Consider the following 13,059-nt stretch of genomic DNA (forward strand, 5'->3'; position numbering starts at 1 on the left):
TGTCATTTACATTCCTTTTAAAACCCTCTCTGTCATGCAATAACTTATTTGAGCTGGGTTTTTGGCATGCAGAGAAGCTTCTGTGGACTAAAATAAAAATAGAGAAGCTCCATGCTCTTCAGCCAAGTGCACAGCCATGCCCCCCTTGTAAAAAAAAAAAAAGGCCAGCACTCAGCAATTACTGTATGTGTATTAAAGTGAGGCTGATGCTGTGGCGCTCAGAGGGGAGAGGAGTTCTTGAACGTAGGTCTCACCCGAGGTATTAAAATCTAATTCCATCCAAGTTGTTTGAAGACGCTTTGGTCCTGAGCACACACACCACTGTGAGATGAAAGCCATTTAATAAACCCCACCGACGGTTAAAAGGGCAACATGTCCACCATGTCCGTGAAGTGGTCGAGGCCGTTTATTGACTCAACTGCAGGAAGTACCAGTTGTCTCATATGAGAGGAGCCCTTTACTTGTACGTTGCATGCCAAGTGCGTGACTCACTGAGCGGCAGTAGCTTTATTTCTTATATTTCTGGACACTCAGCCCATATGGAATAAATCCACTCCAACTTTCTGTCAACTTTTTTTCTTGCCGCCCGGCGAGACATGTCCTCTACTTGTCAGCAGATATCAGATCATCCTTTTGTTTTGTCTTTTTTTCTCCACAATCATGCATCACTCTATTGGATACTTTCCCTTTAAACTCTACTGTGTAGGTCAGCTTTACAGGTGCCATGTCCGCTCTCCAGGATTTGTGTGTTGTGATGAACTGCAACGCACAAAATTAAAACAGACCCTTTTGGAAATCCAAAGAAATACAGCTGGAATAGGTGCAGATTCTGGAAGATCTGGAAAGTTATTGTGTGTAGCTGCTCTATAGAAGTCCATAAGTCAATAGAAATGGTCGTAAAGGTAGCTTTTCACTGAAATGTCACATCGGAGTAAATGCGCTTTAAAGTGAAAAGCAAAATACACGCTCTTAAAAGCAGAATGGTATTTATGCTTTACTTTTATTTCATTATTTCGGTGTTGGAGCGGAGCCTGCGGATGGAGAAGCGTTGCTATGCAACTGGGATTTCAAAAAGCACTGGCAGTGCCAGGGTCACATTTCAATGTGTCTCTCTAACCGCTTGGCAGCAAATGATGGATGTTAATAAGTGCTTCTTTTTATTTATTTATTCATTTTTCTCAATACGTACGCTTGGAACTTTCTCAACGTGAACATGCTTGCAAGTATCTTAATGTGGTAGGACGAGGGAGCTGATATATCATCACTTAGCCTGTCAGAAAGATACTTATGTTGGGCGGTGTTAACATAGTTGCCAAGAGTCAGTGAGTGTATTTTTGCACCATTATGATGCACAAATGTGCATATGGAAATACTGCATTGCATTTATATATACTGTAATCTGCTTTTTGTACCTTTTTTGGGTGCTCAAGTGCTACTCTAGGTACCCTACATACACAAAAAGTATATGTAAATAAATACATTAAGATGCTTTGTTCCGATATCTTAGCATTATTTCGATTGATTTCAGCATCCTTCAGTCAACAGCCCTTAGTACACATGCAGCATGGGGGGGGGGGGTAAAAAAATAACTTTGTACTCCATCTCTCCATCCAGAACACACTCAAACACTTGAAATCTCCTGAGAAAGTCAGCCTGTTTGTCTGCTTTCGGCTACAAACTCTCTTCAGGCTGTGTTTCAACCAAATAGATGGCACATGTCTTCCCGCTAGCCGTTACAAAAGATAAAATCTCTTGTCATATTCTTGCTTTTTTTCCCTTCCATGTTCTTGAAAAAGTTACATTTTCCCACACCAGACTGGTTTTATGCTGCAGCTGGCTGTTGATCCAAGCGAAAACAATGTCATAAGATGGAAGAGCATAACAAATAACAACCTGATCTGATAAGATTTGACAGCTATACGAATGTCTGAACATGTGAGATTGGATTTTCTAAATGCACAATCTGGATTTGATCCTGGTGAAAGTTTGACACGGCAGCTTCACATCTTGCACATCTGTCTGTGCAAGATAATGCAATCCTGACGAATGAAAATTATTTCTCGAGATACAAAGTTCTTTATTATTATGACATTAATTGGTGGATTTAGGCCAAAATTGAATGGGAACATCCTGAGAGGAGTAGCTCATCAATTAGAAAGAAAAATCCAAGTTGCAAGACATAAAATTGCACACAAACTGAACATCAAAAACAACCTTACTTTAAAAAACATATTGCATAATTTAAGATTTCTGCAAGAAAATTAATTTGACAGCTAAAAGCCACCATATAGCCAACCTGAAGTCGTAACAGCAAATATATCACCTCTTCAGGGATGATTTGCAACATGTTTGCACAACAAAATGGCTGCAAAGACGGGGGAATACACAGTAATCCCACTAGGTGGCACTGTTTCCTTCTTTTATGGCGTCGACAAAGATTAAAACCCATCTTCGCTTTTCTCCTGGCGAGCACAGGAGGCTGTATGAAGCAAAGAAAAGGCTGGTGTGACACCAGACCACCTGCATTAAATCAAGACGCCCTGATCGTGGCATCAAGCATGCCTTCGGAGAGAAAGAGGGAGCACTTGAATGCATCACGCTACGTCTCTGTTAGCGCCATGTTGTCCACTGACAGCCAAGAAGTCTGTTTAATTAATGAGATGTTGCTATATTGCTCCTGTGTGATCCACACAGTGGGACGGCTGGATGAGTTATGGTTATAATTTACCACCAGCAGGGGGCGACACCGACGTCAAAGTACTACGAGGCAAATAATGCAAAAAAAATGATGCATTCTAGTTACATGCATGTAATAGTCTCAGAAAGTTACATCACTGTATTCCTGTATTATTATATCAGCCAATTTCCATCATAATTACCATTAAGACAAATAAATAATCTATTTGAACACTTTCCTCTACTGAAAACATCACAAAAGTTGTTTCAAAAGTGTTAAGTGTAATCATTAATTTAATTATTGTCTGTGTTTCAGCGCCCTCAAAAGGTCACATCAGGTACTGCAATTTAAGAACGTCTTATTTTGAACATAACTTTATTGAAACTACGTTTAGTTTCTAAATACACGAATATGCGACTAAATTGACATTATTTTTCCCACAATGTTTAAAGTTTATTTCTTATTAAATTTGTGACTCTTTTCTTGTTAATATACACATTTTTTGTCTTTATATTTTGACTTTATGCTTGTAAAATTGTGTTTTTGTTTATGTTTGAATAGGTTGTTTTTGAAATCTTTTTATTCTTCTGTATATATAATATATATATATATATTATAAATATAATATTTATAATATATATTTTGTATTTGGACTTCCAATGCCTTTGATCAATTTGTTGACTTTATTATGTTATTATTGCTGTTTCAATGTCAATTTGGCTATTTCAAGGGGTACTTCACTCGACGACTTACACCAGTGCTACCAAACATGGCTTACGTGTACTCCACAGATGGGTGAAGCTGAACTGTGAAAATTTGGACTTTCTGCCACAGCGAAGGGATACAAAGTTTGCCCTGGGGGGAAAATAAGCATCATTCAAATCACACCCTTGAAACTTTTTTGACCAGAACCAGACACTTCTCTCTCTGGTCTGCCGGCTCTTCCTTAAAAACATGCAATAATAGTTAACATCGGATGGAATGTAAAAGCAAAGATTCATTAGAACTGCATGCATGCTGCAAAGCAGATGCTGCAGGCTTTGTGTAAAACATGTTCTGCGGTGTGCTGACAAAGACAAATGACCATCTCCTCCTGGTGGAATTAACCCTTCCTGTTCCCACGATGAAGCCGTCTAATTGTTTGAACAAGACGCTTGCAGCTCCCTTTCTTACCCCATTACAGTAACTGGACGGACATCAACATTTTCCATCTCTTTGTTCCTTTTTAATCGCAGGGAGGGTCACTGTTATTTAGGTCTATAGCATTAAACAGTCAAGAATGTGACTCCACGCGGTGATCCTGAATCAGGAACCCATAAAGAGCAGTTTAGGCTCAAACTTGAATGTCTTTAATGGGCCTTGAAATGTTCCAAATATTTAAATAGGCACCGTTTCCAGGTCACAGCCGCAATAATAAAAAACACATCTTGGCCCAAACGGAGTAGAAAGAAAGTATGTTTATTTAAAGCGCGGTGTTGTCACGTCTGAGCCACTGACTCATACCAAACTGCCCGTTTAAGTCCTTAAGCCGATGCGGCTGCTAATGTACTCGCATGAACTCGCACAATGTTCATTGCAAGATCCCTGAAACAGCAGCCTCTGCGCCAATTAATGCCCGATACTCTTTGCAGTTGAGTAAATATAACATCATATTCATCAGTCATGCTACTATATTATATTCCTGCAGGGTCCTTTCAAAAGGCCTTTTATTATGCTAAAGTGACTTTTTAATGATGTTTCAGCAGTAATATGTGTATATACTAATTAGTATTTCACATTCACAGTTTCAAAGTTGACAGGTAATCAAAGTAGTCATTAAATATAATTAAATAATTTACAGTTCATAAAGATAATTACACATAATCAATAGTAGTGGACATAACACGAGTACCATATGTCAATTAAAATAGCTCCATAGCGTTCATTAGACCCACAGTTCAATTATTAGCCCTGATAGCATTTGCCATCAAACACTACAAATATTCAAGAAATTAAAATAATTATTCAAAAGACAATGCAGCCGAAGTCAAGGCAACATATTAAAAAGCTGTCATCAATGGGTATATTTTCCAATGCATCATAAAATTATGGCTTAACAGGCAGAAGTGTAAAAAAACACGCATTTTTATAGTGAAGTTCAGGACGTGAAGCAAAGCCATCAAACAATTGACTTTTTTTTCTACATAACTAGCCGCTACAAGTGAACGGATAATTGTGTTATAGATATAGGCATCTTACCGCTCAGTTCGTTTATCCGTAATTTGAAGAATAAAGATGAAAGTTGCATTTTCGTAATGTAGCTTGAAACTTGAGTTACTCCACCGCTTCATGATAGCGGCGGGGGGACAACAGCCAATCAGGAGGGGAGGTTAATGTCAGCTGACTGATGTTATATGACAGCAACAAAGTGCCATTTAATAATGTGTTTTTGTTTGTATTTTATTAATATAATATAATATAATATAATATAATATAATATAATATAATATAATATAATATAATATAATATAATATAATATAATATAATATAATATAATATAATATAATATAATATAATATAATATAATATAATATAATATTATACTATAATGTATATAATAATATATATAATATTATATATTATATATATTAATTATATTATATTATTATATTAATATATTAAATAAATATTAAATATATTAATTATTAATTATTTAATTACTTATTTTATTTGTTTGTATTTTTCAAATATTTTTGTTCTTCTTGTAAAATTTTCTTTTTGTAATAATTAGACGTTTCCCCCTCAATTAATTGTAAAACAATTAAATTTTCTGTTTTGGATAAGTACTGAGACATGTTTGTGCTTAATTACAACAGAGTGGAAAGTATTCAATTCCTAACAATAATACTTTAAATACAAGGAATCATCTTCTACTCATCATTTCTTGAAGCTAACTTCCAAGACTGTATAATACACCTGTTCTTTCTCTCACTAAGGTTATTTTGATTGTATTATATATACATAAGTGTCATATCTGCTCCCAGTTACCAGACATGAGACGATGCCAGCCCTTTGAATGAGATGTCTGTCTGGCTGCTGTTAGCGCCCACTGTGCTGTGCTAAGAGAGACACATTGGGGTGGTAGCCAGGCAACCGGCTCCAAAGTCAGTCTGTAATATATGAACTCTACCGTCTTAAAATTCCCAAGCTGGGAAAATTGCACTGACCGAGCTTGTGATTTTTCATTTCTGACATTGAGTATTGTTTGCATAAATATCTTTATAATACCGCGAGTGTACCTATTGACGTCATGCCGTGTTTGGGTCACTTCAGTCACGGTGTATAAAATAAAGCGAAGACGGGGTCGCTTGAGGGCGACGTCTGCATAAGTACAACACCCACAACCTCCTCCTGTGGGCGATTTGAGATGTCTATCTCCATGGTAACAGCATCACCAGAGAAGCGTCTGACCGAATAAAGACCTTGTTTCTTCTACGAGAAGGTGTTTCATTTGCACACTGTTTATTAAGCGAGGCGTTCAAATACATTATTCTTACATTGAATGCGTTTACTTGCATCATCCCTCAGGTATGTCGGTCGGGATGTCGACTGCATTTTATTATTCCCAGCATTCCTTATGCACTTAGATTTCCTCCTCCCTATTCTGGTTCTTGTCTGTTTCAAACGAGCCCCGACGTTGTTGACGGGGGGAGTCTGAGCTCCAGACAGCATTAGTGAGGAGCCAGTTTCATTATGTCCACTTGGCAGACGCTCATGCTGGGATGGACGCGTTATGATGGACCCCGCGTGGTGCAGATGTTTCGGCGTGTTTGCATTTCAGGCCGGGCTTGCTTTGATCTAAATGGAAAGACGCCCATGGGAGATCTGCACAAGCCGCTCTGCACAAAAAGCAGATCAGAGTTGGATTTGTTTCTTCTTCCTCCTCCAGTTCGCCTACTGAGCGCACACCGTCTGTGATGGAAACACGGGGATGCCACAGATCGTTGATCCGTGCATGCCTTGGCAGTGATAGCGAGTGGTTGGCAATCGCACGGAGATTCTTATGAATGGATGCCAGCGGTGCATGCATGCATGCTTCCTCTAAAGCTGCTCCACCATCTCACCTTCTATCTCATATTATCATCGTTCATCACACTTCCATGCCAAGAACATCAAAAAAGGACTGAAGAAACACAAGATGGACCACACCTCGTCTGGACGTGGGATACCGGGGCCTCATCTTGGAGCCATGAGCTCAAAGGTGAACATATGGTGGCCAAATCTGGTTCTTTGGACAAGGAATGTCACTTCTCTGGTGGGAAAAGAGCCCAAACTTGTGCAAGAAGCATTCCGACTGGACTCACCTCGACCCACAGTTTGGGTTCTGGAACCCAAAACAAAAGAGCCGGACCTTGTTCTACCCTGACTTGCTGCAGGAGAGAGGCCGAGACCTGGTGTGGGCTTATTTACGGCTCGGTGCCTCCATGTTGGAGCCATACCCCGTTAACGAGAGAATCATTTCTCCAGTGTCCCGACTGTCGTTTGTGCGTATGCGCCAAACAGCAGTTCAAGAGTCCATCAGAGGGATGCTGGAAAGCACTCCAGCTGGTGACGCCGTAGTTCAATGACTTCCGACTTCAATGCCCATGTGGGCAATGACAGCGTGACTTGGCGGGGCTGATTGGGATTGGCTCCCCGATTTGAACCCATGCGGTGTGATGTTGTTGGACTTCTGTTCGAACATAAGGAACTCGGAAGTGCAGATTGGCTATGGTTTCCAAGATACAGTATTGGGTCAAAATGGGACATTTCTGCAAAATAAGGTGTTCTATATGAAAGGCTGTCTGCACATTCATTCATTCACTTTCTACCGCTTATCCTAGAGCCTATCCCAGCTGTCTTCGGGCAAGAGGAAGGGTACACCCTGGACTGGTTGCCAGCCAATCACAGGGCACATGTAGACAAACAACCATTCACACTCACCGCCAATTAACCTAGCATGTTTTTGGAATGTGGGAGGAAACCGGAGTACTCGGAGAAAACCCACGCATGCACGTGGAGAACATGCAAACTCCACACAGAGATGGCCGAGAGTGGAATTGAACCCGGTTCTGCTAACATTTTTAGACCAATTTTTAGACTCAGCATCATCCATATCATATTCATTCATTCATTCATTCATTCATTTTCTACTGCGAATCCTCACGAGGGTCGCGGTGGGTGCTGGAGCCTATCCCAGCTGTCTTCTACACCCTGGACTGGTGGCCAGCCAATCACAGGGCACATATAGACAAACAACCATTCACACTCACATTCATACCTATAAACAATATGGAGTCGCCAATTAACCTAGCATGTTTTTGGAATGTGGGAGGAAACCGGAGTACCTGGAGAAAACCCACGCATGCATGGGGAAAACATGCAAACTCCACACAGAGATGGCCGAGGGTGGAATTGAACCCGGGTCTCCTAGCTGTGAGGTCCGCGCGCTAACAATATTCACCAAATTTTTGTATTTATTTGCAAAATTCTCTCTCTTGGTAGTGGACTAGTGGAAACAAATGCATGCATGTCGAGAAATTTCACAAACCGGTAGCAGAAACTACACGATAATGATAAGCAGCTGGTGGCAAACCCTCTGAAGTCCTATGTCACTATGCCTGTCCTAAAGGTTGTAAAGTGTCATGGTGGAACACTCACTGTTTGGATATAATTGATGTCTTTTTAACAGTGAGGTGATGTAAAATAATCATTTTACTGGAAAAGGAACACACGCACACACACACACACACACACACAAACACACACACACACACACACACACACTCACACACACACACACATATGATGTTCCAGGCTGATGCCTTGCTAAGCATAGCGGCATTCCAACATTCTTCCCTAAAAAGGACAGCAGCCAGTGTGTTGATAACAACGAGCCATGGCAGAGTTTGTTTTAGCCATTAAAATGCTCGTCGGACACCATTTGGGAGGCCCGGGAGGAGACAGGAAGTCCTCGTGTACAAAAACACACGCTTCACATTTATTTTTATTGGCTGATCACCGCTAGTTTGCATAATTACGAGCTGGAAGGGAAGACGCCCATAGCCTGCGTATATATATGTGTGTGTGTGTGTGTGTGTGTTCACAGTTGATAGACGCACACTCCACCCAACACAAACCACATCATCTCCTGAGCAGACTTTGAAGACCTGTTGAAGACCTGAGGGCATCAATGGGACTTTTCAGTGGACGCCTGACTGGGATGTGTGTTGGACTTTACTCACATGTGTTCTTTAAGTCTCCTTTTCAAAGCAAGAAGTGTGTGTGTGTGTGTGTGTGTGTGTGTGTGTGTGTGTGTGACTCAAAGGTGTTGGTATAGGCAAGTCATGTCTACTGTGTCCAAAACCCCTTTTTTCCCTTTTATACACATTTTCATGAGACAAAAGTAATATTAAAAAATAAAATAAAATTACAAAAAATATTATTTAACAAAAATTATTTAACAAAAATGTCAAATAATATTTCTAATATTAATTTTTCCCTTTTATACACATTTTTAAGAGAGAAAAGTAATATTAAAAAATAAAATAAAATTGCAAAAAATATTATTTAACAAAAATTATTACACAAAAATGTCAAATAATATTTCTAATATTAATATTTATATTTTTTTCCCTTTCAAAATATTCTCATATATCACATAATACACTTGAAGATGAAATATTACATATAAACATATACATATTACACTTAATTATGTTCTGAGGGTAAACAAGCATAGAAAATTGATATATAATATTTTGTTTGTTTGTGTTCAAAATAACTTGAAAAGTTCTGAATGCATTTGGATTAAATTTTAAAGTTATGACCGTTTTAGGTGTTAGCATGCTAATGTATGCATTGTAGCATTACTAGCATGCTCACATTAGCATAGTAGCATTTCATAGATAAGCACTTGATAAGCATATGAACACTTAGCACTGCTATGCTAGGGGGGTTAGGACGCTAACATTAACATGATTAAGTGCGCTTAAGTTGATATTCATGAAGATGGCCCAAAATGCTATTATAATCATGTTAGCATACTAGCTTTAGTATGCTAACATTCGAATGTTAGCATGCTAACATGATTATACTAACATTTTTAGAGGTAGGTATTTATACAAAGGCTTTGTGCTATTATTTTAGGTGTTAGCATGCTAATGTTAGCATTCTTCAAGTCATTTAATGGTTTCTGTGATATGCTTTATGGTCAAGCAATTTAAATGTGTAGATACAATAAATGTAGGACTAATATTTGTGACTAAAACTCAAAACTTGACAGAAGTCTGGGTTCATTTTTAAAGTATTCTTTAACATTGCAAGTTACGACCGTTTTAGGTGTTAGCATGGTAATGTTAGCATTGTAGCATTACTAGCATGCTCACATTAGCATAGTAGCATTTCATGGATAAGCACTTATATGAACAATTAGCACTGCTATCGGGGTTAGGATGCTAACATTAACATGATTAAGTGCGCTTAAGTTCATATTCATGAAGATCGCCAAAAATGCTATTATAATCATGTTAAGCATACTAGCTTTAGTATGCTAACATTAGAATGTTAGCATGCTAACATAATTGTACTAACATTTTTAGAGGTAGGTATTTATACAAAGGCTTAGTGCTATTATTTTAGGTGTTAGCATGCTAATGTTAGCATTCTTCAAGTCATTTAATGGCTTCTGTGATATGCTTTATGGTCAAGGAATTTAAATGTGTAGATACAATAACTGTAGGACTAATGTTTGTGACTAAAACTCAAAACTTGACAGAAGTCTGGGTTAAATTTTAAAGGATTCTTTAACATTGCAAGTTACGACCGTTTTAGGTGTTAGCATGCTAATGTTAACATTGTAGCATTACTAGCATGCTCACATTAGCATAGTAGCATTTCATGGATAAGCACTTATATGAACAATTAGCACTGCTATCGGGGTTAGGATGCTAACATTAACATGATTAAGTGCGCTTAAGTTCATATTCATGAAGATCGCCAAAAATGCTATTATAATCATGTTAGCATACTAGCTTTAGTATGCTAACATTAGAATGTTAGCATGCTAACATGATTATACTAACATTTTTAGAGGTAGGCATTTATACAAAGGCTTTGTGCTATTATTTTAGGTGTTAGTATGCTAATGTTAGCATTCTTCAAGTAATTTAAGGGCTTCTGTGATATGCTTTATGGTCAAGGAATTTAAATGTGTAGATACAATAAATGTAGGACTAATATTTGTGACTAAAACTCAAAACTTGGCAGAAGTCTGGGCTCGCTGAGTTATTTTCTAATTTTATTTATTTTCCTCAGTTTTCCTTCTGTGCGTGGTATGGAAAGCTGCGGGGTAGTCGGGTTGAAGGGTCACGTGCGTGAAGTGTGTGGAGCGTAGCAGCTGTTAACGTTGGCCGCTCATCATAACCCGCAAGAACCGCTTTGATGGTTTCCTGGCTAGCGTGCTCGTAGAGTTAGAGTGCTGAGTGAGCTCTCGTCCATCACATGTGTCCAAGGTTTGAACCTGCAGTATATTTCACATGACGCCGTGTCCTCATAAGCGATTCCCTGAGTGCTGATTAATCGCGCACTCAAGTCCTGCAGGCCCTTCCCAGAAACCACGTCCGGCTTCTGGGAAAAAAAAAGTGCTCCCTGTAATTATCTCCCAGCACAAACGTGCACCCGTCAATTTGGCCTTTGCATCCATACTTGGACCAATTAGATATTCTGGAGATGTCATTTGGACCGGGGGGGCCTGCCATATTACCCCCCCCCCCCCCCTCTCTAAGTCCTCCTTTGAGAGCTAGCAGCAGTAGTGTTCTTCTAAATGGACCCTAAATCTATGGTGACTCTCCACTTAGAGGAGATGGATGCTTTTTAGATTACATCTCATGTTGGCTATCATATACATACATACGTACATACGTATATACTTACATACGTACCTTCATGTCCTCAAGGTCAAAGACTTCCAGCATTTATTGATGATAATATGCAAATGAAAGGTCAAAGCAGAGGCTCCTTCCATCACTTTGCTTCTGGATGGTGAAATGTCGATAAGGTGAGTACCTTTCACATTAGAAGGGTGGTGGTCGTGATGCATTTATGCAGCAGCAGCATCTGGCGCCATCAAACACGCCTGCCAGCAAGCACATTAGATGACAACAATTAGTCGGGAGAGAAGCGTGAAATGACAAACCAGGACTCTCCTCCTGAGTCACCTGCTGCTCCAGGCTGAGGACAAAAGTCGGTATGATTTAGAGATGATGGAAAGAAAAAAAAAAGCGGCTTCTGGGGAGAATATGGGGGCCAGATATTGATAGATTTATGATTCAATTTTGTGGGATATTTGATCCTCCAAAAATGAAAGCATGACATCAATTATTTAAATAAATTAAATATTTCATTTTATAAATTGTATATTTAATTTTTAAATAAAATTACTTATTGTGGCTACATTTTACTAACAAAACACTCTTTAAAATAACATGTTTTTATAATATAATAAACAGATTCAACAGGTTTTGGGGGCAAATTTGACAATTGATTAAAAAACTACAAAATTGTTTTTTTCATGATTTACTTTAATATTATAGATTTATTTTACAAATATTACAATAAAAACGCCTGATTTACCAGGTTTGTGAGATTTTTTGACAAATTATTAAAGCACTCAATTTATTAAATGTACTGAAAATTAATTTTGATAAATATTATATATTTTAAAATATTTTAAATTAAAATGGCGGGTTAATACATTTTAAACCAAAATTAATATTTGAAAAATGAAAATATAAAAAATATATACTTTAAAATATATTTACTTAACCCTGAAAGTTAGGCCGTGCAGCATTTGGTGTTAAATATAAAAACAATAAAACTATAAACATTTGTGAAGTCTCGCTTTATCAATTTCTTTAATGCGTTAAATGTTAAATTTGATAAATTCTTTTATATTTTAATTTCTTATGTACTGTATAACTTCATTTTAGTAAATATTTTACAAATAAAAACATAAAAAATTTAATAAAACAATGTAACTGTTTTGTCTTTTAATGTAATTTAAGTTTAGTTAATGCATTAAATGGATTAAATATGACATTTCATAAAGATTATATATAAAAATATTGACTTATTGCTGCATTTAGTGAAAATTTTGCATTGGAATATTTTATAAAACATCAAAATATACAATAAAATGCATAACATTACATATTTAAAAATATTTTAGATTTAAATGACTGACTTTTATTATATATCTTACATAAATAGGCTTGATTAATGGGAATTTTTGTGCCAACTTTCAATAAAATTCCAATAAATAAATCAATGTTTGGATGTCTCCGCTGGTCTTAGTCTCAAACTC

General features: G+C 37.7%; 1 long non-coding RNA gene across 1 annotated transcript; it reads right to left on the minus strand.

The window, feature by feature from the left end:
- Window positions 1-145: 145 nt before the first annotated feature.
- Window positions 146-5,007, minus strand: LOC144894911 (uncharacterized). Its single transcript, XR_013625458.1, has 3 exons — window positions 4,916-5,007; window positions 3,456-3,532; window positions 146-759 (listed from the first exon to the last, which is right to left on the minus strand). It is a non-coding gene; the product is annotated as an uncharacterized LOC144894911 (long non-coding RNA).
- Between the last annotated feature and the right edge of the window lie 8,052 nt (window positions 5,008-13,059).

This window comes from Doryrhamphus excisus, linkage group LG23 (assembly GCF_037039965.1).
Source record: "Doryrhamphus excisus strain RoL-2023G ecotype Guam linkage group LG23, RoL_Dexc_Guam_v1.1, whole genome shotgun sequence".
Taxonomy (NCBI): domain Eukaryota; kingdom Metazoa; phylum Chordata; class Actinopteri; order Syngnathiformes; family Syngnathidae; genus Doryrhamphus; species Doryrhamphus excisus.